Source organism: Mustela lutreola, chromosome 4, assembly GCF_030435805.1.
Source record: "Mustela lutreola isolate mMusLut2 chromosome 4, mMusLut2.pri, whole genome shotgun sequence".
NCBI classification, from domain to species: Eukaryota; Metazoa; Chordata; class Mammalia; order Carnivora; family Mustelidae; genus Mustela; species Mustela lutreola.
In genome coordinates, this window is record NC_081293.1 from 124,209,109 (window position 1) to 124,233,648 (window position 24,540).

Sequence of the window (24,540 nt, forward strand, 5' to 3'; positions counted from 1 at the left end):
ATATCCATATCCATATCCACCACTGAGATGGTGACCTAAGTCAAAGGCAGCTGCTTAACCAATGAGCCATCTGGGGGGCCCTAATAATCATTTATTTATAATGCAGATTTGATCTTCAATAGAATGCACATTATTAGGGGCTAATATTACTAGGCTGATCTTTGAACTTATCATAGAACAACAAGTAAACAGTTTTTGATTTTTCATTGAAAAACAGAGGTACCTTAATGAACAATTAAATGTTGAGTTGTTGAAAATAATGAATAGCATAATTCATCACACTTATTAATTCCCTTTATTTTACCTAATGTGCTTTTAAGTCCACCTTTATTTTGGTTTATTCAGTTATTTTGGTCTCTCTTCTTAAGATCAGTTGTTTTCATCATCTATTGCTGACAATGTGTATATATATATACATGTTTAGAAATGCTACATGTAGACAAAATAAGGTGTTAATATTCTTATAATTCATACTATGCCATAGAATAGGTAATTCTTAAAATAAAAAAGCAGTCTTCAACTTTCGTGTATTCACAGAATGCTAGAACTTGATTCAACAAATGAAGGAATAAGTACATTTTCAAGACTGTAAAGTCCCAAAATTATCTCTTGAGAAAAACAAATCTCTTTATGACTTAGGCATTCTAATTCCATATGGAAAAACTGTAGGTGCTTACCAATTTAGAAACAAACTCCATCCCTTATGTGTTATTTACATGTCCCCCCAAAGTTACCGCATATATGTCATCCATATTTATTTAGTATAAAGAATACATATAAAAATAAGCAAAAGTTCAGAAATTGACACCTCTTTATAAAAAAGACTAATGTGTCTACCAAGAAAATCACCAGTATAAGAGAAGTAAAAAAAAAAAAAAAAATAGTTATGCCATGTGACTATCTTACAAACTGCAAACTGTTCATGGAAATTCCCACAGGAAACCTATCATATAAAGCCATGGCTCTAACAGGTTTTGTTTGGAATAATGATGCCATTAACACTTAGTACCACAGTTCCCAAATGGAAGTGAGTTTGCATAAAGATAAACATAGTAAGTAACTGTGCAGAGAGGCTGACATGCTTTAGGAATAAATGCCACTTTAACATATAGAAAATCTCACTATCCTTGACACAAGCCTATCTTTTTATTTAGTTAAAAAAATCCGAGTTTTGATTCTGTTTCTTTACTTTATAAGAATAAACATTGATTCTTATTTGCTTAGAAGTATAAAGAAAGTCAATACTAAAAATATGACAGTGAATAATATTAATATCAAATAAGGTAACCATTTTGATGTTAATGTTAAATTACTGATGTGGTTTAAATAAAAATAACTTGAATGACAGATTAATACTTTCAAAATACTAATAGAAAGATTTTTAGTTTATTTCTCCAACTGAGATTAAGAGCGCTTTCACCTCCTTTTGTTACAACTGAGGGGACTGTAACAATTAATTTCCACACTGCCGCCTACCCCAGTCCATACCAGCAGGTCACAGAAGGGGGGTTTCAGGAGTCTAGATTAGCCGTGAAAACACTCCAAGTGGTAAAACTCAATACAAACAATTTCGACCAGCCAATCATTTCAAAGTTAGCTCCCAAATCCATGGTACCACACTCAAAATTTCCTCCATGTTCCAATCCTTACTGTCTTTATTCTCTAATTCCTGGACTATTCCAACATTTCCTCAGCTCGCTTTCCATCCTCTCTCTCCACTTCTCCACTCATATACAAATCATATTCATACTCCAAAGCTGTTTTGATAAAATCCATTGAGCAGGCAATGAGAAGACTTGCACTGTTTTACACCCAGCTTTTCAAATTTTCGCCATCATTCTCAATTATCCAAAATTTTATTTGGGATTTATCTCTCTTTGTTCCTATAAGCTGTGAATAAAGTGTTATCTTATTCTCACTTAGTCATCATATTTTTGAATCCTGCTCTTGTTATGTACAAGGACACAAGTGACAAAAGGTAAGTGATTTGATGTATTAAGCAGTAATCACTGTAGGAGCAGGGTCTAGAATAAAGGTGTGGCAACCCCTCCCTCACACTAGGCTGCAGATGGTGAGATTTCAGTAACTATCATGTGACTGTAAGGAAGAAGGAGAAAAGGCAGGGAAGAATGGAGTGAAAGAAGAACGGAAGACTAACTGGTATTTAAGAAATACAAGCCATAATTTACACTGTAACTATTCCAGAGATATCACACCTATCACATCGTTCCCCAAAATATATAATTTATGGATAAAAAAAAACTGAACCTAATGTTATTTTATTAAGCTGGGTAGAGTGGTATTATTTTAAAGATTTTATTTATTTATTTGGCAGAGAGAGACAGCAAGAGAGGGAACATAAGCAGGGTGAATGGGAGACAGAGAAGCAGGCTTCCCACTGATCAGGGAGCTTAATGCCGGGCTCCATCCCAGGACCCTGGGATCATGCCAAGCAGAGGGCAGACACTTAACGGCTGAGCCACCCAGACACCCTGCAAAGAGTATTAAAAATAATTTATAGTTCTATTCCCTGAGCAAATTTAAATTTAATTTAATTTAATCTAATAAAATTAAATTTTTAAGCCTAACAGAATAATGCCAAACCAACTTATCCATTGGATGTCAAAAAAACAAACAAAGCAAGAAAAACAAACAAACAAAAAAAAAGGTAAGACATTCAATAAACATAAGGGAACAAGTGTATTCTTTCCCAGGGATGTGTGAAAGAAGTTGATGTGGTTAAGAGATGGATGCATGTGCAGTTGGGAGTGGCCGAGATTCCAATTAGCACTGAGCGTGACACCGTGGAACTGAGAAGATGTTGGGTTAGATCAAGAAAAAAAGAAAGAGAGGAAAAGAAACAGATTAGATCATGAGTTCAGCAGGATGAGTAAACTAAAAACAGCACAACACAGAGCTAAGGAGTTATGGGAGAGCTAAAGGGCAAGAAAATGAGAGAGAGAAATGGAGATTTCAGTCTGGAAAAAGGATTAGGCAGAAGGGAGCTGCAGGAGAATGGGGGAGATGGAGCATGCTGACTTTGCCTGTAGAGACAGGCATCGTCTCTCTAATGAGTACCTCAGGGAATAAGGAGGCATCATAGCAGCACTGGAGGCAATGGGACCCTCCTAGACAGAGCTGGTAGGGCTGCACCTGAAGCTCAGACGCAGGCACCTCATTATCCACAAGGTGCAGAGAAGCTGGAAGGAGTTCAGAGACATGATGGAAGAATGATTAAGATACAGAGAAAAACGATTTATGATGCAAGATTAAAGCACGAAGCAAGCATGAAGTTTGGCTGAGCAACAAGTTGATGGGCAGAGTAGCTATCTACAAACAGACAAAAGAGATAAATCATCTAGAGGAAAAACATTATTGCTTAACCCGGTACCAGGAGGAGCGGTTTATAGAGGACAATTGCAAAAAGGAAGAAAAGAAGGCAGCCCTAAGATTAGGAAGGGAAGTATAAACCTGCAAGTGATAAATCTGTTTGCCTGATAATGGAACAGGGTGCTGTCCTGGGAAATAGCTGATATCAGCCTGTATGTACAAAAAACAAGCAACTTGACCACACCGATGTTGCCATGATTCTAGAAAACACAATCAACAGAATAAAGAAATGTTAGAAGCACATTAGCAATTCAAGCTCAATTCTCAAAAGACTCAAAAATTTAGCTTTACCCTCCATCTTTTGTTCATACAATGGTCTTATTAATTCATGACTTGGAATGTACGGTCGTTTGGAAGTTTCCAGAAAAGAGTAAAATAAGTTAACTCCTTTCAATATTGCTTCCAGCGATTCTATGTGTTGGTTTGCAATACCGTCTTTTTAAAGATTAAAACGTAAATGAATCACTTATATAATTAGACATGTGGGTAGATATAAAACCTTGAAATCACCACCCTTGTGGGAGTGAGACGGCTCCTCACAGAAGGAAGCAAAGGATTCCCAGGTGGACTTCATTTATAATAACACACGCTGCCACATGTCCGTGGAGGCCATCTGCATCTTCCCTATGAATCATACTGGAATACCCAGCCTATCACAAGAAGAAACTGTGAACTACCCACACAGGTATTATTTTTGGATTACAATCATCCGGTCAGCAAAACAAGTATGGTACCCACCCACCACCTCACATACACCAATATTCAAAGCGCCACGTAGAAATGTTCTTTTATTAAATAAGACCAAAGGTACAGATTTCAATACTTTAGGAAATCTGATGCTCAACAGAATTGAATCAAGTAAAATTTTCATACTGATCTGGTCATATTTTCCATTTGTTTTCGTTAGAATTTTTTTGTGCTTGACAAACTTTCATCTCTGTGCTTTAAGAACCAAATTAATCATCTGTACCTGTTGGGTAGTAATTTCCAATTTGTAACACATGTGTGAGTGTCTTATCTCATTTGAACTTCACCTTTGAAGTGAGGTACTATTAAACCTCCATTTTATAATAGACAAAGCTGAGAATCAGAGGAGCTACTGAGGAGCCAAAGTCAGGTTTACAAGAAAAACCACCAACAGCCAAGACTAGAGTCTTCTGACTGCATGCCCTGTGATACTTCCACTTCACTCTATTCCTGACGTGATTTGTGTCATCAATCACACCACCAATTAACATTTAGAGTTCTTACAACAGCGAGTACTGCATAAAGCCACATCATCATGAGTTTCTGGGGAGTCATTAGAGCAATTTCCTTAAAAGTATAAAAGATGAATGAAAGAAGCAAATGAAGTAGATCAGGTCAAAAATAAGAACAAAACTTAGTCACTATATTTTACAGGAAGTGTAGCCATTTGTTTTTACAGAAGGACATATCATAGCTGATTAAAATACAACTCTTGCCACAATGGAAAAAGACAGTGAAAGACTTGGGTAGATGTAAGCATTTAGAACAAGAAGATACTCTAACATGAGCTAGGGTGGAAAGAAAACGATGTGGCAGAGGTGTACTAGGAGGGTGAGGTGAAACTTGAGGAAGAAGAATGTGGAAAAATAGTGGAAGCTCTGTCAAGTTTCCAGGAACTAAAAAACAAGCATATGCACAAAAAGAAACTTGGCAACTTCTTCCCAAATGCACCAAGGAGCAATCTGCAGAACAGAAGTTTCCAGTAGCCGAGAGGAAATACACTTAGCAGAGGGAAACATCATCTTGGAACTGACTGAAAGGAAAATAACATCTAAAATGTTCAGATTCCTTGGAAGATAGAAGTAAAGGAACTGAGTCAACTATGGAATGTCACAGTGCAGAGGTTAAGAGGCTGAGGACATCCCAAGCAGTGAGTTAAAGACCTGAAAAGGACAGGGTTGTGGTAGGAAAGGTGAGGGACAGGAGAGGGAAAAGTAGTATATTCTAAATGGTAATTTACATTTTGAAGAGAAGGGGAAAATTCCTAAAAGAAAGGTGCAAAAATTAAAATATAGAGAGAACAAAGAAGAAACCAAAAAGCAGCCTTTGAAAGTGCCTCTCCATGAAAGATCTGGGTCTACAACCCATCTCTGTAGTAGGAGAGAAGTTGGGCAAGTTATTTAATTTCTTTATGCCTCACTTCCCTCATCTGTGGAAAGTAGAAAATAGTATCACTCACCATACAGTACAGTAATAACTCATGGAATTCTTGCAAAGAACACAGTCCTTATGAGACAGTGAATAGTAACATAAAGTTAAAATTTTAAAAATTCATATTTATAATAATTGAAAAATAAGTGAAATTAAAAAAAAAACCTAGCAACAAAAGCAACAACAACAACAATAACCCACAAAGGCTATAAAAATGGTAAGTCTAAGTGAAAATAAGAATGAAAGAATCAAGTGTCCACCAGAAAGGATATAAAGAGAGTGAGAATGATTAAGGCTGCTCTTTTTTAAAGTAATGAAAAAAATGAAAGATGTTACTTAAAATTTTATCTGATCCAAGGCAATTTACTATGAAAAATGTAAATTGATGGAAAATGGGCAAAGCAGCCCCTTTTTTTCTGAAAGAATCAATTCAGAAATCCAGCTTCAATCATCCAGAGACTCCCTTCTTCTCAGTCCCAGAATTGCCTTCAACTAGCCAAGTGTTTCAATTCTGATTCAAGTAAATAATCAAGCATTTCATGTTGGAATGCCCTTTCAAGAATACTAAAGAAAGTAATTCCTGCCTATCTTCCAAATATAAATTGAATTATATCATAGATGCCTGTTCTAACAAAGAAGTCTTAAGTCTTTCACTATGTTATAAATATTTATTTTTAAAATGGAACAATCAATAATAACAATGACCAACTTTTTAAAATGTTTATTATGTGCTAAACCCTACACATTCCAGCTTCTGCAGTATACATTATTTTTAACCCAAAGTAGGTTGTGATAAAATTGATACTCAGAGCAATTAAACTGGTACTTTATTCAGGTCATAGAGCCCTCAGTAGTACAGTATGGATTTCAATAAAGGTCTAAGTAAAAGTATGATTTTTTAATAATGTTTCCATATTGAAGTCTTTCTTGAATAATTACTTGAACTGAACCACTACATCACATAATGCCAATCATCCTAACTTAAAGTAATTATTTAAACCAGTATTTTAAAATCATTTTTAATTTTGGTAAACTAAATGCAACATGAAATGTACCATCTTAGCCATTTTTTTTTTTTCCCAAAGATTCCATCTACTCACTTGAGAGGCAGAGATCACAAGTAGGTAGAGAGGCAGGCAGAGAGGGGGGGGGAGCAGACTCCCCCTGGAGCAGAGAGCGCCATGCGGTGCTCAATCCCAGGATCCTGAGACCATGACTGAGCCGAAGGCAGAGGCTTAACCCACTGAGCTATTCAGGTGCCCTGCCATTTTTAAGTATATAATTCAGTATCAGCAGGCATATTCACTTTTGTTGTGCAAGAACTCTCCAGAATTTTTTCATCCTCTACAACTAAAACTATTGAACAAGTCACCATTGCCTCATGCCCCTGGTCCTGGAAACCATGTTCTATTTTGTATTTCTATGAGCTTGACTACTTCAGATACCTCATATAATTGGAATCATACAGAATTTATCTTTTTGTAATGAGATTATTTCACTTTAACATAATATCCTTGGGATGCCTGGGTGGCTCAGTTGGTTGGGCTGCTGCCTTGGGCTCAGGTCATGATCCCTGCATCCTGGGATCGAGTTCTGCATCAGGCTCTTTGCTCAGCAGGGAGCTTACTTCTCTATCCGCCTCTGCCTGCGACTCTGCCTGCTTGTGCATTCTCTCTCTCTCTGACTAATAAATAAAATCTTTAAAAGCAAAACAAAACAAAACAAACATAATATCCTTAAGGTTTATCCATGTTATAGCATGTAACAGGATTTCCTTTTTTTTTTTTTTTTTTTTTTTTTTTTTTTACAGGCTGAATAGTTTTTCATTGTATACATATACATATGATGCTGCATTTGGTTTGGCATTTACCCATTGATGAACAATTGGGTTATTTCCACCTCTTGACTAATATGAAGAATGCTGCAATGAACATGATGTGAAAATATCTCTTTGAAATCCTTTTATAAAGTCTTTTGGACATGTACCCATTAGTGGGATTGCTGGATCATGTTGTAATTATATTTTCAATTTTTTAAAGAACTCCATACTGTTATCCTAACCTGCTGGATCATTTTACATTTCCATCAACTGTGCACAAGGTTCAAATTTCTCCATATTCTCACCAACACCTGCTATCTTTTTGTTGTTTGGATGGAAGCCATCTCAATGGATATGAAGTGCTATCTCATTGTGGTTTTGATTTGAATTTCTCTAATGATCAGTGATGCTGAGCATCTTTTCATATGCTTGTTAACCATTTCTCTATCTTCTCTGGAGAAATGTCTATTCAAGATTTTTGCCCTTTTTTTTCAATCAGGTTATATTTTCTTCTGTTGTTATTGAGTTATAGAAGTCCTTTATATATTCTGAATATTAACCCTTTTCAGATATGTGATTTGTAATTATTTTCTCCAATTCCATAGGCTGCCTTTTTACTTGGTCATCTCATTTGACAGACAGAACTGTTTAAGTTTTTTTTTTTTCTTTAAGATTTTATTTATTTATTTGACAGACAGAGATCACAAGTAGGCAGAGAGGCAGGCAGAGAGAGAGAGAGGAGGAAGCAGGCTCTCTGCGGAGCACACAGCCTCATGCGGGGCTCGATCCCAGGACCCTGGGATCATGACCTGAGCCGAAGGCAGAGGCTTTAACCCACTGAGCCACCCAGGCGCCCCTGTTTAAGTTTAATATAACCAAAACTAGCATATTTTTACCACAACCTGTATGTATGTAGGTATGTATGTATGTATCCAAAATTATGTGAATCTAAGCAAATCCATGTCATGAAAACCAAGAAGATAGAGAGACTTTTTGAACCATCTAGCTCTTAAAAGATAATGTCAAGGGGGAAAAAAAAAAGAAATGCCCTTACTCATTTTCGTTTCTCATAGTCTGAGCATCTAACCAAGCTGCATTTGATTTTCATGTTTAAAGATTCATGGATTTTTTCATACAACACAGCCTCTAAATATAAGCCAGTTACTTCATCTGTTCTGAAACGAAGGAATAGCGACTTGATCCAATGCCGAAAGAAATTTTCAGTGTTGCATGTTTTTGAGAGACTGAAAGTCAGCCCCTGATGTGGCACATAAACTCTGTATAATACATTTTATATTTCAGTTTTGCAAATTTTCAAAAGAATATAGACCGTATATAATAAATACTGACTTTAGAATGTAGAACCTATATTAGATACAACTCTGCTGTATTTTGTTTACAGCTGGCCAATATAATGTAGCCCTTTACTCAGAGAAATAACAATGTAATTTAAAATTGTATACAAACAGTTGTATTTTAAGCAGAATGTAAGTGCTATAAAAGATATATAAATGAAATAGTAAAAAAGTCATGTCCTGATTGAGATGGGGAGGAAATGGAGTGGAAATTTTGAAAATTTTGTAGTAGAGATGTTATTTAAGCTGGAATTTTAGAAGGAGTGAAATTTCAAGAGACATGATATGACATAAGAAGAGAAGTGATATCATAGTTTTATGTGGCTAACATCAGCGTGATCTAAGCTGCAAAAGAGATTACAGCCAAAGACATTTAGACTGGATTCTGCTGCCACTTAGGGCAAGGATTGGATGACAACAGCAGTAACAGAGCATAGCTGATAATGAGGGAATCACATTACCAGGAGAAAATCACGCCTTACCCAGAATGGTGTCATTCCTTGTGGCTTTTTTCAGTAACCTGACACACATGTATGTCAATATCTAAAAACCCACAACATTTTAAGTCTGCTTCAGGTCATTTTCTTTTAACAAAAGAAGAGCCTCAGCTATTCCTGATCTCTCTCACATAAAATAGGGACAAATGTGTGGTGTAGGAATTGCAAACTATGAAGATAATATGTAGTAGGAAAAAACAGAGAGAGATATATAGAGATATGAGAAGACATATCAAGGAAAAATACAAACTGGTTCACAAGTTTTTTTTTTTTTTAAACTTATGTTCTCCATAACATAAAATTATATAAATACATACCCGAGCATATTACATGTGGCAGTAGTTTTTAATCAATAGAAGAACGTGCCAAGGAAATGGTTAACAACATAAGCAAATTTAATAACTTTGAGAATCTAACTTGGTTAGAATGAAGTTGTTTTTGCTTTTATTTATAACAGCATTTCATTTACATAAATACATATACATACACGCACACACACACATACACACACACACACAATACTTAATGTTTTAGTTTTGTTTAAATCTTATATTTTTCTGTAAGACCTTGTTCTTGTAAAACGTCATGTTCCAAACAAAGATAAGGATTTGGAATGCAAAATCCTAAATTAGTTAGGGCTTATTATTAAATGAGAACAGGAATATGAGTTAGGAGACTATTAAAATTATTCAGGCAAAAGATCATGAAGGTCTGAATCATGTGTTGGCAGTGGGAATGGAAAGGAGGGAAATTTTAAGAAAACTTGATGAACTAAGTGGAAACAGAGCAGAGGAAAGTGATAATAACAGCAGCTAACATCTCTGCAGGAATAACTAAGGAGCAGACACTATCCTAAACTGTGAACTCATTGATTTATTTAATCCCCACAGTAACCTATTACATATTCTTATTATCCTTCTTTCCCACAGTAACCTATTACATATTCTTTATTACCCCATTATAGATGTGGAAATTAGAACAGATAAAATAAGGCATCCGAAGCTATAAGACAATTAAGTGACAAAGTTAGGATGGAAATCCATGTCGATGAAGCCCAAAACACATGTTCTGCATTGCATTAGAGATGACTGTTGTATGAAATTTGGTTATTCATTGGATGATGGTAACAGAAATAAAGAAAAGTGATTAAGAAGTTCAGTAAAGAAGGGACGCCTGGGTGGCTCAGTTGGTTAAGCAGCTGCCTTCGGCTCAGGTCATGATCCCAGCGTCCTGGGATCGAGTCCCACATTGGGCTCCTTGCTCAGCAGGGAGCCTGCTTCTCCCTCTGCCTCTGCCTGCCATTCTGTCTGCCTGTGCTTGCTCTCTCTCCCTCTCTCTCTCTCTGACAAATAAATAAAATCTCTCGCTAAAATCCCTATTTTATTCTACACATTTGTGTTAAATATGCAGAAGGTCAACAAGGTATGTAGAGAAGAAAACAAGAGAAGGAGGTTATGTACATGAGGATAGAACAGATTAGGACCAAAGCAACTGATCATACCATTGTCTGAATAATGGTGTACAGGTACTGTGAACATTGAGCATAAATTAACAAAATTTCAAAAGTTGGATGAAAAAAATGTCCTGAAACATGGCACAAATCAATTGGCCCTAGAGAAATATCTACCAAGAGTGGCTGGTGAATCAGAAGTATTTCATTAGTTACAGATAAAAAGAAACCACTGTGGAGATAATGGACACAAACCAGATTATACATCACAGCGCAGGAAAGACATCAACTACATCAAAGCTTTAGCATATGAAATGTTACAATAAACTGATTTTGTTTTGCTTTGTTTTGTTTAAAATGCCTGACCTTGAGATCTACGTTGGATGCATGGACAAATGAAACTAAGAGTGTCTCGAAAGACCAAGTACAGTCAAGGGTAGAGGAAGCACAAAAAATTTCAGTAGAAGTAAAGAAAATATAAGTAAAGAAAAGAAATGAAAGAGCTAGAATAATGAGTTTAATTATAAGTTTTTACCTCTAGGTGATAGATAACTTTTTTTTAAGGTTTTATTTATTTATTTGAGAGAGAGAGAGAGAGAGAGCATGAGTGGGTGAGGGGCAGAGGGAAAGGGAGGAGCAGGCTCCCCACTCGGTGGGATCAGCTCGATCCCACTGGGATCAGCTCGATCCCACAACTCCTGGGATTATAACCCAAGCCAAAGGCACATACCTAACCAACTGAGTCACCCAGGCATGCCAATAGTAAAATTTTCTATGAAGCTGATAATACGGTTGGAGACCCATTTGATTGTATTTTAGTAGGAATATGATTATTTCCCCCTAAAATTCCCGAGATTTGTTTTTATACCACCACAGAAATATCCTCAGGAAGAGTTATAAGCATTCAAACTCTACCTGTATAGAGATACAATCAAAAGACCAATACATGTAAGAAGGGAGAATGTATTTTCACATCTATTTGCCAGTTTAAAAGAAAACAACAACCATATAAAACTCGGGGAATTATTCCAGGAAGGTTGGAATTTCCCTCTACAGGAAAATATCTACAACTGAAATATGTAATGCAAAAAATAAATACATGATTGAGAAAAATAAGACTGCACATCTGCTTCCTGGTAGAATTATGATGAATACATTGGGAAATGTTGCTTTTGGTTTCTATTATTAAAGGTGACCACATCAAGAAAGCATGATATTGTGCAAAAATGTTATCTTTCTTTGTTCACATCCAGATGATAAATGGACAGTGGCAACATTTTAGCTAAGTCTCTACCTCCTATAAACAAAAAGCTATAAACAAACCCATAGCTGTACTGCATAACATTAACGTGAATATTTTTCATGAGGACATTAATTTTGGATTAAAGTCTACACTACAGATGAATGGTTTGACAGCATTTTGTGTCAGAGCTGCTTATTTAACAAATGTGGGAAAGGATGTATGTCTGCTCACATAATCTATCCATTACTTAACATTTTGGGAGGGAGGATGAGTACAGTTAGACATCAGTCCTATAAGAGTTTCATCCTTTCTACAAGCAACTCAGAACAAATCATATGAGGAATAATCAACAGCAACTACTACTTAACAACTTCTAATGATGTTTAAGTATGATCTTTTAAAATTTTTATTTTAAAATAGTGGAGATACTACTAAAAGCCTTTCTTTACATAGGAGTTAGAGAATGTGCATGAGCATGAGTTGTCTTCAAATAAATCTATTGTTTCTTTAGGTTTCTTGAAGGATGAAGTTATCCTAAATGTCTAATTGTCAACAATTCAGGTATAACACATTATATTTATTTTCTAAAATATTGTCAACATCTTTAAGAAGTAGGATGCTTTCCTTGATAGGAGTCAGCTTTGTGACTACACAGCTATATGCTTCCAGACACACTACAACTAATCTTACTAATATGGAATATTAATTTCTCAAGCTGGTGGCTATTCCTCCCCAAACACTCAGTGCTGATCTTAAAATACAGAAGTTGTTCTTTCATGTTTAAGGAAGGAAAAGAGAGAAGTGAGAAGGGGAAGGAAGAACAGAAGGTCAAGAGGGAGAGGAGAGAAGAATTCACATTATTTCATCCTCAATCTTCCCTATAAAATTAAGAAATTGGACTAATTTCTCTCTCTCTCTTTTTTAAGATTTTATTTATTTGAGAGAGAGAGAATGAGAGAGAGAGAGCATGAGAAGGGGAAGGGTCAGAGGGAGAAGCAGACTCCCTGCCTAACAGGTACACCGATGCGGGACTCGATCCCGGGATTCCAGGATCATGACCGGAGCCAAAAGCAGTCGCTTAACCAACTGAGCCACCCAGGCGCCCCCCTCTCTCTCTTTTTTTTTAATTCTGAAATATCATGAGTCTATGAGACAAATAAGGCAAGAATATTTTATTGTTTATTAATGTTATTTTTAATAGAGAGATTTCCAATTAAACATTCTGAGATTAACCATTTACCAGGGTTACACTGATTATTTCCAAGGCTGGGATCAAAACAAACAAAAACCTTCAGGTACTAGTTTGGTTAAATAAGTTTTAACAAAATACACAATGTTGGAGAAACAGCAAAATTCTGTACTGGATATGCATAAATTCAATATATTTGGAGTATAATACAGAATTTTAGGAATATTATTTTCTGAACACTAATAGATTCTTACTCTCACGTGGTATTTTTGTTAATATTATTCTGAATGAAGGAAATTAAAGTCAAAATGAAATGACAGTAAGGAGGCAAATAGTATATTTGGCACATTTTCCTAGCTTATTAACTTAATAGTACATAAGGCTATAAAAACCTCATTCTAGCACCTAACATTTTTTATAATTAAATAACTGCTGCTATCTTATGAGACTTATTTTAGATTCTTTGATCAAGAGAAGGACAATCAAAGACTTCCTGATACTTTCTAACCCTGATAAAGAAGGTGAGATTTGAATTAACTTTTGAAAAATGGGAAGGGTACTAAGAAATTTAAAAAAGGAATAGAAAGTGACAACAAAATAAGGATTTACTATTTACTATTTTACTATTTACTATTTTACTTCATAAACTACTTAGGTAAAGTTGACCTAGGTTCTACTACCAGTTTCATGATATCTGCTTTAAAGTGGTTCTGTACACAAGCTCTGTATCCTCTATATCCACAGATTATATCAGTGAGGCATATGGGTGGCCCAGTCTGTTAAGCGCCTGCCTCTCAATTTGGGTCAGGCCATGATCTCATGGTCATGAGATTGAGCCCCAGGTTGGCCTGCACACCGGGCATGGATCCTGCTTGAGTTTTTCTCTTTCTTGCACCCTCTGCCCCTCTGCTCCTGCTCCCGTTCTCCCTCTCTCTCTAAAAAAATAAATAAATACAAATAAAATAATATTTAAAGATTATTTCAGTAACCTAAAATATTCAACTTCCTTTAGCAGGAAAAAATCATTACGTATTCTATATCCTGTTGGAATCACTACTAGCTTGGCGGGTTCCTATGAATGGCACCTAAAAATAATCATCTGAAAAAGAAACCCTCTTGCCTCACCAAAATACATGGAAAAGTAACATAAATTATCACCTTTACTTAAAATTCCATCATTTGTAAATTGGTAAATCTACTGATTTGTAAATATTCATTCACTAAAGTAATTAAGGGGCGCCTGGGTGGCTCAGTGGGTTAAGCCGCTGCCTTCGGCTCAGGTCATGATCTCAGGGTCCTGGGATCGAGTCCTGCCTCGGGCTCTCTGCTCAGCAGGGAGCCTGCTTCCTTCTCTCTCTCTCTCTCTGCCTGCCTCTCAGTGTACTTGTAATTTCTCTCTGTCAAATAAATAAATTTTAAAAAATCTTTAAAAAAAAAGTAATTAAAGCAATAAGAATGAGAGTAAAGTTATAAAAATAAGACAGAGTTGACTCTTGATGCTATTTTTTTTTTAAAGATTTTGTTTATTTATTTGACAGAGAGAGAGACAGCGAGAGAGGGAACACAAGCAGAGGGAGTGGGAGAGGGTGAATCAGGCTTCCCACTGAGCAGGGAGCCTGATGTGGGGCTCGATCCCAGGACCATAAGACCACGACACGAACCGAAGGCAGATGCTGAGCAACTGAGTCACCCAGGTGCCTCTCTTGATGCTATTTTTTAAAAATTGTTCCTTCTCTTGATTTGCTCTAACAAAATTATCCTTAAGAAATCACAGAATAGAAAATGCCATATTCTAAAGCTATATATACCAAGAGAGTGATATATATAAAGTGACTGGTTTTGTGATTATTTAGAAAATATTTAGAAATGATTTCAAATAAATCCTATTTATCCAATCTCAAAAACATTTTATTTCTTGTGAAATAGAATATGGTTTTATAAGTTATTATTGTTACAAGATGTATAATTAATATAAGATACATAATTTATAAATCATTATTACTATATTGGTGAAGATTCCTAGCAAAAGTGACAATTAAGGGAATAGACTAATCTGAAAAAGTACCAAGACAGGCATTAGAAAAGTATTTTCCCATAAAACATATTCAGTTTCACTTCCACTTGTGCAGAAGCTGAAATGACCTTTAGGTTCAATTTCTGGAAACTATCATTGATTAACACACTTGCTGCTCCTATCAGTTATATCCCAGAGAACTGCCAAGCAGATGAGGCAGCATGAGACAAAGATGCTCTTTGCATGTTAGATTGCTTACAGTGAGATGCGGGAGTTACTTATTTATCTCTGGGCTCTTCCTAAACTTCCTCCTTGAGAGATAAGGGCTCAGCTTCTCTTAGTGAGCTTCATCCCTAAGTGCTGTATTGCAGGTTTCTCCAAGGTCCCCTGGAGTCCAAAATTTAGGGAGTAGGGATCCAGGGCTCTCTTAGTAGTTAGATAGCTCAAGTAGGGCAAGTTCAGCACTGGTATGTGGTCTGGGAAGGGTCTGGTCCCTGGACAGGAGACTGAAATTCAGGAAAATGTTGCTGGGCAGACTTCCAGCCCCTCTAGTGGTGGACAGTGAATTAGATCACTTGTTCCCCTTCACTCTTTACAAAGGGGCCTGAAATAAGATATTCTGAAACTGGAGCAGAGGAAGAACATTTATTGAAACATTTCAAAAGCAATACCTCATTAGGACAGAGGGATAAGCTAGTGGATGAGTGTAGAGGAGGGATGGGTGTCTTAGGGTTGGCGGAGGTGAAAGAGGGAGGGGGGGTGAAGGGGAGGCAAGAAAGGCAGCAAACTTGGTGTAACTCTATGGAAGTACATCATCATTTCCATCTGATTTTTTTTTTACCTCTTCATTTCGGTAAAAAAATTCTGTTTCTATACAGTATCATAGGAGGTAAGCTATGAGCAAGGGGTTCAAATGGGCAGCAGGCCCACATTGGAGGGCTCAAGAGGTATCTACACATTGGGTAAAAGAAAGGAGGAAAGGGGAGGAAAGCTACTGAATAAGTCTGTATTGCTTCCTTGGGGAAGGAGCACAGCAAGGATCTATGAAATGTTACATATCCAGCAGTAGACAGCTAAATGAGAAAGGGGGATCTAAGAAATAAGTCTGGAAATTTAGATGGGTGCCTACGGATTTTTTAACTTGCTGTTTAGCCTCTAGAACTAGCTGTTTCTTCTATGACAAAACTGGCACTGATGGGTTCCTTTGCCCTGGATTCTTCACATCCTTGTATCATGGTCTGTTACATTTGCCACCAAATTGCAGTTGACCCTTGAACAATGCAGGGGTTGGGGTGCTGATTTCCAGAGTTGAAAATCTCCATAAGACTTTTGACTCTCCAAAAACTTACCTGCTAATAGCCTCCTGTTGGCCGGAGGCCTTACCAATACCATAAAAAACAGTCCATTAGCACACATTTTGTATATGTATTACATACTGTATTCTTACAGTAAGCTAGAAGAAAGAAAATGTTAAGAAAATCATAAGGGAGAGAGAATACACTTGGAATACTATACTATAGTTACCGATACCAGTTACATCATCTTTTTATAAAATGAATCATCTGTCAGCGCCTGTATCAGTATTCTCTCATATGGTACAAGACACTGTAGATGTTACAGTATTACTAACATTAGACATCAAAAAGGAAAAGTTGATGTGAAAAAAATTCATATTTATTTACTGGTGTAACAATTGAAGCACAGATAATGAAGAAGCAGCTGTATAACTGCTGACTGTACAATCAATATAGTTATTTGATAGTAGCCTAGCCTATACACAAATGAATGAATTGTTATAAAATTTTTATGGCATTCAATATTGCAGTCATTTGTAATGCCGTAGTGGAAACATTGCTACATTTTCTAAACCACTCATCTGTGATGATTGGTGAATACACAGTTTTTCAATTTACCAAGGAGAGAGGTATACTGTATATAGCAAATTTACAAACCAGCAAGACAACAAACACCTTGTTAACTTTATATTAAATATTACTCACCTTACACACTAGATGTTCTACAGGATGAATATGATGACGGTGATGACAGAGAAACAGCTCATACAGTTAGATTTTCAATAAGATACACATGTACACAACGGGTAGGTTTGTTAACTGTATGGCGTGATGATTATTTTCTGTTCATTAAGTGGAGGTGGATCATTACACAGTTTTCATCCTCGTGATCCTTATGTTGTATAGGCTGAAAAGGAGGAAGAGGAGGGATGCGTGTCTTAGGGTTGGCGGAGGTGAAAGAGGGAGGGGGGTGAAGGGGAGGCAAGAAAGGCAGCAAACTTGGTGTAACTCTATGGAAGTACATCATCATTTCCATCTGATTTTTTTTTTTTACCTCTTCATTTCTGTAAAAAATTTGTTTCTATACAGTATCAATCCTTCTCCTGCTATTTGCTTTAGTTTCAGTGCCCTTATCATAGAAGAGTCCATGATGTAAAAGAAGCCCAAAGGAGTCTTGAATAATTGAACCTCTTCTGCCAGATTGTCTCATGTCAGCTTGTTCTCTGTACTACTTCTTCTATGTCTTTTTCCTCATCGGTCTGGCACAGGTACAAAAATACTCATCTTCATCAAGCTGTCTTCTGTTATTCTCCTGGTGTGGTGTCTGTTAGCTCCTCAGTTTCTCCAAGATCCAAACATATATCTTGAAGCCCTTCACCACCACCCCGTTTTTCCCCATATCTACAATCTCTTTCATGATTTCCATGATTAGCTTTGTCATAAATCCTGTGAAGTCATACACACATCTGGACACAGTTTTCTCCAGCAGGGATTTATTGTTTCAGGCTTGATGCCTTTCACAATTTTTTTTTTCTATAAGGATGACATCTTCAATGGTACAATCCCCCGAGACTTCCATGATGTTCTCTATTGGGGTTCTCTTCCAAAATGCTGACAATCTTTTCATTAGGGTACCATGTGTAATGAGCCGGAAAATTTCAAAGACCCCCTAACCTAGAGACTACATTAGAGACATTATGTTTAGCAAAAAGTAAACCCCTTTGATGCCTTTGGTATTAAGTTCATGGGGTGCTGGGTGGCTAGGGGAATTGTCCAGTATTAAAAAAAGTTTAACAGGTAGTCCGCTACTGACAATGTACATCCTGACTTCAGGGACAAAGCATGGATAGAACCAGTCCAGAGAAAGGGTTCTCTTTGTCCTAGCCTTGTTGTTATACAACCAAAGACTCGCAACTGATATTTATCATTTCCCTTTGAAGGCTCAAAGTTTAGCAGCTTTATAGATAAGGACAGTCTTGATCATAACTCCAACTGCATTTGCACAAACCAGTAGAGTTAGTTTATCCTTTTTTGCCTTAAATCGTGGTGCTCACTTTTCTTCCTTACTAACAAATATTCTTTGTGGCACTTTTTCCGGAATAAGCACTTTCATCTGCATTAAAAACCTGTTCAGGCAGATATCTGTTCTCCTCAATTTTTGTAATGGTGTCTGAAAACTCATCTGCTGCCTCTGGGTTCGGGGAAGATGCTTCTCCTCTTATCTTGACATTTTATAGGTTGAACCTCTTTCTAAAATTATGAAATCATTTTCTGTGGCATTAACATTTTCCAGCTCTAGAGCCTTCACCTTTTTTTTTTTTTTTTTTTTTTGCTTTGTCTTATAATGACTCCACTTTTTCTCAAATCGTCTTAGAGTCTACGGGTATGCCTTTCTTATTAGCAACACTGCATCCACACAAAAAGTACTTTTTTTTTTTTTGCCACATTTTCAGTAAGAGTTAAAAAACACTGTTCTGAAAAAAGTGGAAGGTTTTTCTGCACTTGCTGGTACAGCTGCAATGATGGCCTCATTAACTTCCCTTTCTTTTTCCTACAATAGTCCCACACTGGATTCATTGATCGTGAAATGGTGGCAACCGCCACAGCAGACCTCAATCTATAGTACATAACCAGCACTTCAACTTTTTCTTGTATCGTCATGACTTTTCTCTGCTTTCTGGAGGGTACTTCTAGCATCACTAACCTTCATATGCTTCCCATAGTTTTATTTGAGGTTTACCGTATTGCACTAACCACAGTGAGAGATATGCAAGAACCACAAGAGGTTACTTTTTACTATGGAAAGAAATTTACTGAAGAGACAAACTGTTGCATGCAGATGATTAGTGTCACACTGTGTTTTTAGTGGATACTCCCAACCCTTGAGCTCACTGCAATAGCAACAGGATGTGGCTACAAACCTGTGTCAGCAGTACAGTACACATTGCAGTTCATTTTATGCCATTATGACTTAATATTTTGTCTTTATGTTTGTTTACATTTCTCTCAAGTAGGAGCATCAACATGAAAAATTGATACATTTTAACTTTTTATAATAGTAGATTTGTGTATATTGTATGGCAAATGATAAACCAGTATCTACATATATTTTAGGCATTCGTGATGTAACTTCCTAATCTTTCGATTATACAATGCTATGTGAGCTTTGTTGTAAATCTCTGAAAAACGTTCCTATATACTTGTTGAAAAGAAATGCGGATAGAAGCGAACCTGTGCTGTTCAAATCCACCTTGTTCAGGGGTCAACTGTATGTCTCTTTAAATGCCCTTTTGTGCAAGATAAGAAGATGGTGATAGTCAATCCTAAAATAACCTTCTATTACCCAGGAATGAAACAGTGAGGTCACCAAAGGACTTTCATTGAATGAAATGAAGATCATTCAGCAGATAAAGAACAAGAAGGCATTAAGAACAGTTTGTAGATGGTGTGAGAATCTGACTTGATATACAATTTGCATAACCTGAATAAGGATAAAGAGGAGATTGTACTCATAGAATTGCAATGTGCCTTATAGCATTTGATTTTTCCCATATTAACTCATTTCCTATATGAACCATTTAATCCTGCCCATGCCCCTATGAGGTTAGTACTTTCACAAACCCCCAGCTGAAAGATGGGAAACAGGTATAGAAAGGTCAAATCCCTTGTCTGAGTCGCACCGCTCAGATGGGACAGAACTCAGACCTGAACCCAGGTTGTCTCCATCCACAGGGCTGAGTCTTAATGATTGCACCATCTTCCCCCCCACACTTTAAAGCCCCAGTTTGAAGTTACACTAATCAAAGACTCTGAAACTTTCAGCTACCAGAGAAACTCCTTTATAAGTGGAGTATTGAGCAATGAAAGCCAGCCCACAAGCGCTGAAGTGGTACGGTGCAATAAGTGAGACCCAAGAGAGAACTTGGGGCTTGAGATGACACTTGGGCATAAGCGGAAGCAGAAGTTAAGGAAGAAGATGACATAATTTTTAAAAAGACTCTAGACCAACAGTATGAATAGGACTTTTTGTTTATTGTATTTAAGATCCTAAAGAGATGTGATGTGACCCATAAAGATAATGACTTCTTTTATAATTGTCCACTTCAGGGGAGCTATGTTTTTATGTGTCTTTCATCAGCGCCTCTCACAGTGCCCAGTGCAGGCACTTGACAAATACTTTGCAAAAGATGGAAAGGGAAGGAGAGGTAGGATGGCTCAAAAGTAATAGGGATATACGTGAAATAGCCTTTGTGATGAAGGAAGATACATGTGAAATGAACTTTATGATGAATTACATATCTAAAGCAGTGACGAGAGAAAAAAAAAAAAAAAAAAAAACCAGAGGCAACAGGTTCCAAATGGAATCATTTCATGTATTAGAGATGATAAACTTATTACATACAAGCCTTGGTGATAAGCTATGGGAACACAAAAGGTGTCATGCTATTTAGGGAATGCATGTGAAGGTGGCAAAAACAATGGGCACCAATGAGGGGCTAGGAGAGGTGGTGACAGTAAAGGGCAAAATTTTTCCAAGTGAAAGGAGAAATCAGTGCAGCCAAAGCCCCATGAGGAAGGAGTAGAGACAAGGTAGGCCCATGGGGTTGATGCTGGTCTGTCTTGCTTATTGGTTTGGGGAATTTAGACGACTTTTTGGTTTTGCTTGTCCCAATACATTATGTACTTAAAGCACAAACATTTTCAACATTGTGTGTACACGATAAAGAAGAAAAGGAAAATTCTACATCTTCATTTCTGATTATCAGAAATAACCAAGGGTCACAAACTATATAGAAAGGATGACAGTTGGCTGTCATGGAGATGATGGTTGTGTGACTGGTAAATACTAGGGAAAAGTATATCTGAATGCAACTGTTATTTTAAATAAATTTCAAGGGAAAGTGCACAGGGTATGAAATGACTACTCACTGTACTCTAATAACGTTTGAAATAGGAATCCAAAGTCCCATTTCTTGGACTATGAAAAGGCCTCTATGACAGTGACACAACAAAAGGGCTCTAAACAGTCAACATCCAGAGACAGGGGGTAGGGTGGAGTGAGGAATCCATAATATCTTAGCCCAAGCTCTCTGAAGGGTTTATTGAGTGCACATGTGTACGCAAAGCATTTCTCTTCTATGCAAGTCACTCCTGCCAAAAACTTGCCCTTTTTAAAACCTGAACAATGAACACTCCCTGCCAAGCCTCATCACACTGCAGTCTAAGACAACAATCCCCATGGCTCTGTGAAATGAAATGTTATTCTCTCATCTGTATACCCAGCACAAATGCTTTTGAACAGCTACTCTACAGGTGATAGAAGTCTTAACTTCAAAAGCTGATTTGTATTAACTTCCCATTTTAATATCATAAATAATAACATGTGACTTCATCATGCAAATACTTCTGCAGAGACTTGTCTGGCTTTAACTTTCTACCATGCAGCTTGAAGAGCCACGTGTAACACCCTAATTCAATTATCGTAAGGGAAATAGATGAAACTCCAAGACAGGCTCTAGTGGGGCCAAAAGAGTGAATTCTGAATCAGATTATACGTCAACGATGAAATTAGTAAGTATACAGTTGCACTATCTAAAGATTTTGTCATTTGACACAGAGTCAAATCTCAAAATTGATAAGGTTGGAGATGATTATTTTCATTTACAAAGATTTTTAAAAATGTGCTCTAGTTATAATGATGTATTCACAAGTCATCGATTACCCGAAAATACATTGATAGGAAGGAGGTAAAAAAGGAGATGACAGGATAGTCACTGGTATGCCTTTTAAAAGATTTTGGTCTGAACATGAGATTTCTCCATTTCTCTTTCAGACGGGTTAAATTACCATAGGCAGGATCTCTCTTTTTTAAATAATGTATTCAATTATTTTGTGCAACAAAAATGAAAACCCTGAATCTAAGATTCTAGTGAGAACCCAGAGCATATTAGTCATATTGATCAGGGTCTTTTTCAGACACTTTCATTATTTCAGGAAATTCACTGGGTCATAGCAAAAAAGAGGGCCTTTAGTCACATATTCTGGGATTGGTTTCCATGACTTTTCCTGAACAAATTCTTCAAATGTGTTTTTTATGCTATGACTCATGCAAACTAAAAACAGAAAAAAAAAAAAGCATAGCTAAACTTTTCAACAATTGCCACAGTAGAACACAAATTCAGCAGAAACTATAGTTAACTATAAAGCACAAAGTCAGGTAACTCAAATAATTGTTAAGTATGAGGTGACACTCAAAAATGGGACTCCAGTATAAAAGCTTAGATAAGAAAGGTAACATGACAAAACTTTCAGTCCAATTGCAAGAACAGCCTATTTCAAGAGAGTGAAACTCAGATTTTTTTAAAAATACAAGCAATTTGGAACACAGGGAAGAGAAGGAATAATGTGTGATTTATAAAGAAGGAAAAATGAGAAATACACACACAAACACACACACACACACACAGACGTAAAGGGAAATTGCAGCCTGTGTATCCTCCCTACTCTACACGGGCTGGAACATAGATGAGTCTCAGCTTCTGGGAGATTTTGGGGGGACATAGAGACCTCCCAAGTATATTTATAATTTTCAAAGTAGACATATGTGTATTATTGGATAGGGAATAATATTTAACATACTTAATGCAGTAGATGTCCTTGAGATTCAAAGAGGGGCAAAAAGAATAAATAGTTGTTGAGCCATGCTGGCAAGAATTTTGGAAGCATAATCATCATCCAGAACTGAAGACATCTGGCACGGGTGATGGATCTTGTCAATATCAACCAAATAGCAAGGGTGAAGCCGGAAAAAGTTTGCCTTCCGTTTCAATATATAAGATTGATTTATAGGACATGGCTAATACACAACTATCTTTGCAGAAAACCTATAATAATGGTAATCTGGATATTTTTTAGTAACCCAATTACCACATTTTCTTTCAAAAATGTAATTATAGGAAGAACAGCTAATTCAAAATATGTGTTTACCATAATAAGATCTATAATATTTAGCATTTTAAAAAAGGCAAATTAGTAGCACCTTGAACTAGGGGACTAAACTAAGCATTTAACTAAATGACATTAGCTTTGCTGACCAGAGAATGGTTCACCTCTTACATGGTTTCTCACCATGCTTAATCTATGTGCTTTCAAATATAAGTCTTAAAAATAGGCTTTAGTAGATTTGCAAAAACATTGAGAAGATATTACAGAGTCCCCCTAAACCTACAACCTATAGTAGTTTCCCCTATTATTTTTATATATTATGGACATTTGTTACAGTCAATAAACCAATACTGATATATTATTATTAACTAAAGTCCATAGTTTATTCTAATTCCCTTAATGTTTACCTAATGTTCTTTTTCTTTTCATGGATCCCATCCATGACACCACATTACATTTAGTCCCTGTCTCTTTGGCTTCCTTTCTCCTGCCTGTGACAAATTCTCACACTTTGGTTGGTTCTGATGATCATAACAGGTTTGAGGAGTACTGGTTATACTGTAGTCGGCACCCCTACTGGAATCTGCCTGATGTTTTTCTCATGGTTCTTTGCGGGTTTTGGGGAGAGAAAATGCAAAAATATCCTTTTTATCTCATCTTATCAAGAATACTATCAGGGCGCCTGGATGGTTCATTTGGAAAACCTCTGCATTTGGCTCAGGTCATGATCTCAGGGTCCTGGTATTGAGCACCACATTGGGCTCTCTGCTCAGCGGGGAGTCTGCTTCCTCCCTCTCTTTCTCTGCCTACCTCTCTGCCTACTTGTGATCTCTTTCTGTCAAATAAATAAATCTTAAAAAAAAAAAGTTCATACTATCAACATGCTTTATGAATGATGTTGATCTTGATCACCGGGTTGAGCTTGTGTTTGTCAGGCTTGCTCACCCACTACAAAATACCATTTTCCCCCTTTCTATACTGTACTATTTGCAGGTAGAGACCGTTCTCAGTTTACACTTCAGAAGTAGGGAGTTATGCTTCCCTTCCTTGAGAACAGAGTATTTCCATAAATTATTTGGAATTCTGCATGGAAGATTTGTCTCTTCTCCATTCACTAATGAATTTGATCATTTATTTATATTAGCATCATCTCATGGATATTTAT

The 24,540-nt window shown here is 36.7% G+C and overlaps 1 protein-coding gene across 3 annotated transcripts in view; it reads right to left on the reverse strand.

Annotated features, from left to right (window-relative positions):
* The window catches only part of SEMA3D (semaphorin 3D), a 201,744-nt gene that overhangs the window by 169,864 nt on the left and 7,340 nt on the right, over positions 1-24,540 (reverse strand). The window contains exon 2 of one of the 3 annotated variants that reach the window (XM_059170985.1): positions 17,136-17,337. The exons of the other annotated variants lie outside the window; for them this stretch is intronic. The gene's annotated coding sequence lies outside the window, so the exon portion shown is untranslated. The remainder of the gene's footprint in view (positions 1-17,135; positions 17,338-24,540) is intronic. 3 annotated transcript variants of the gene reach the window in all.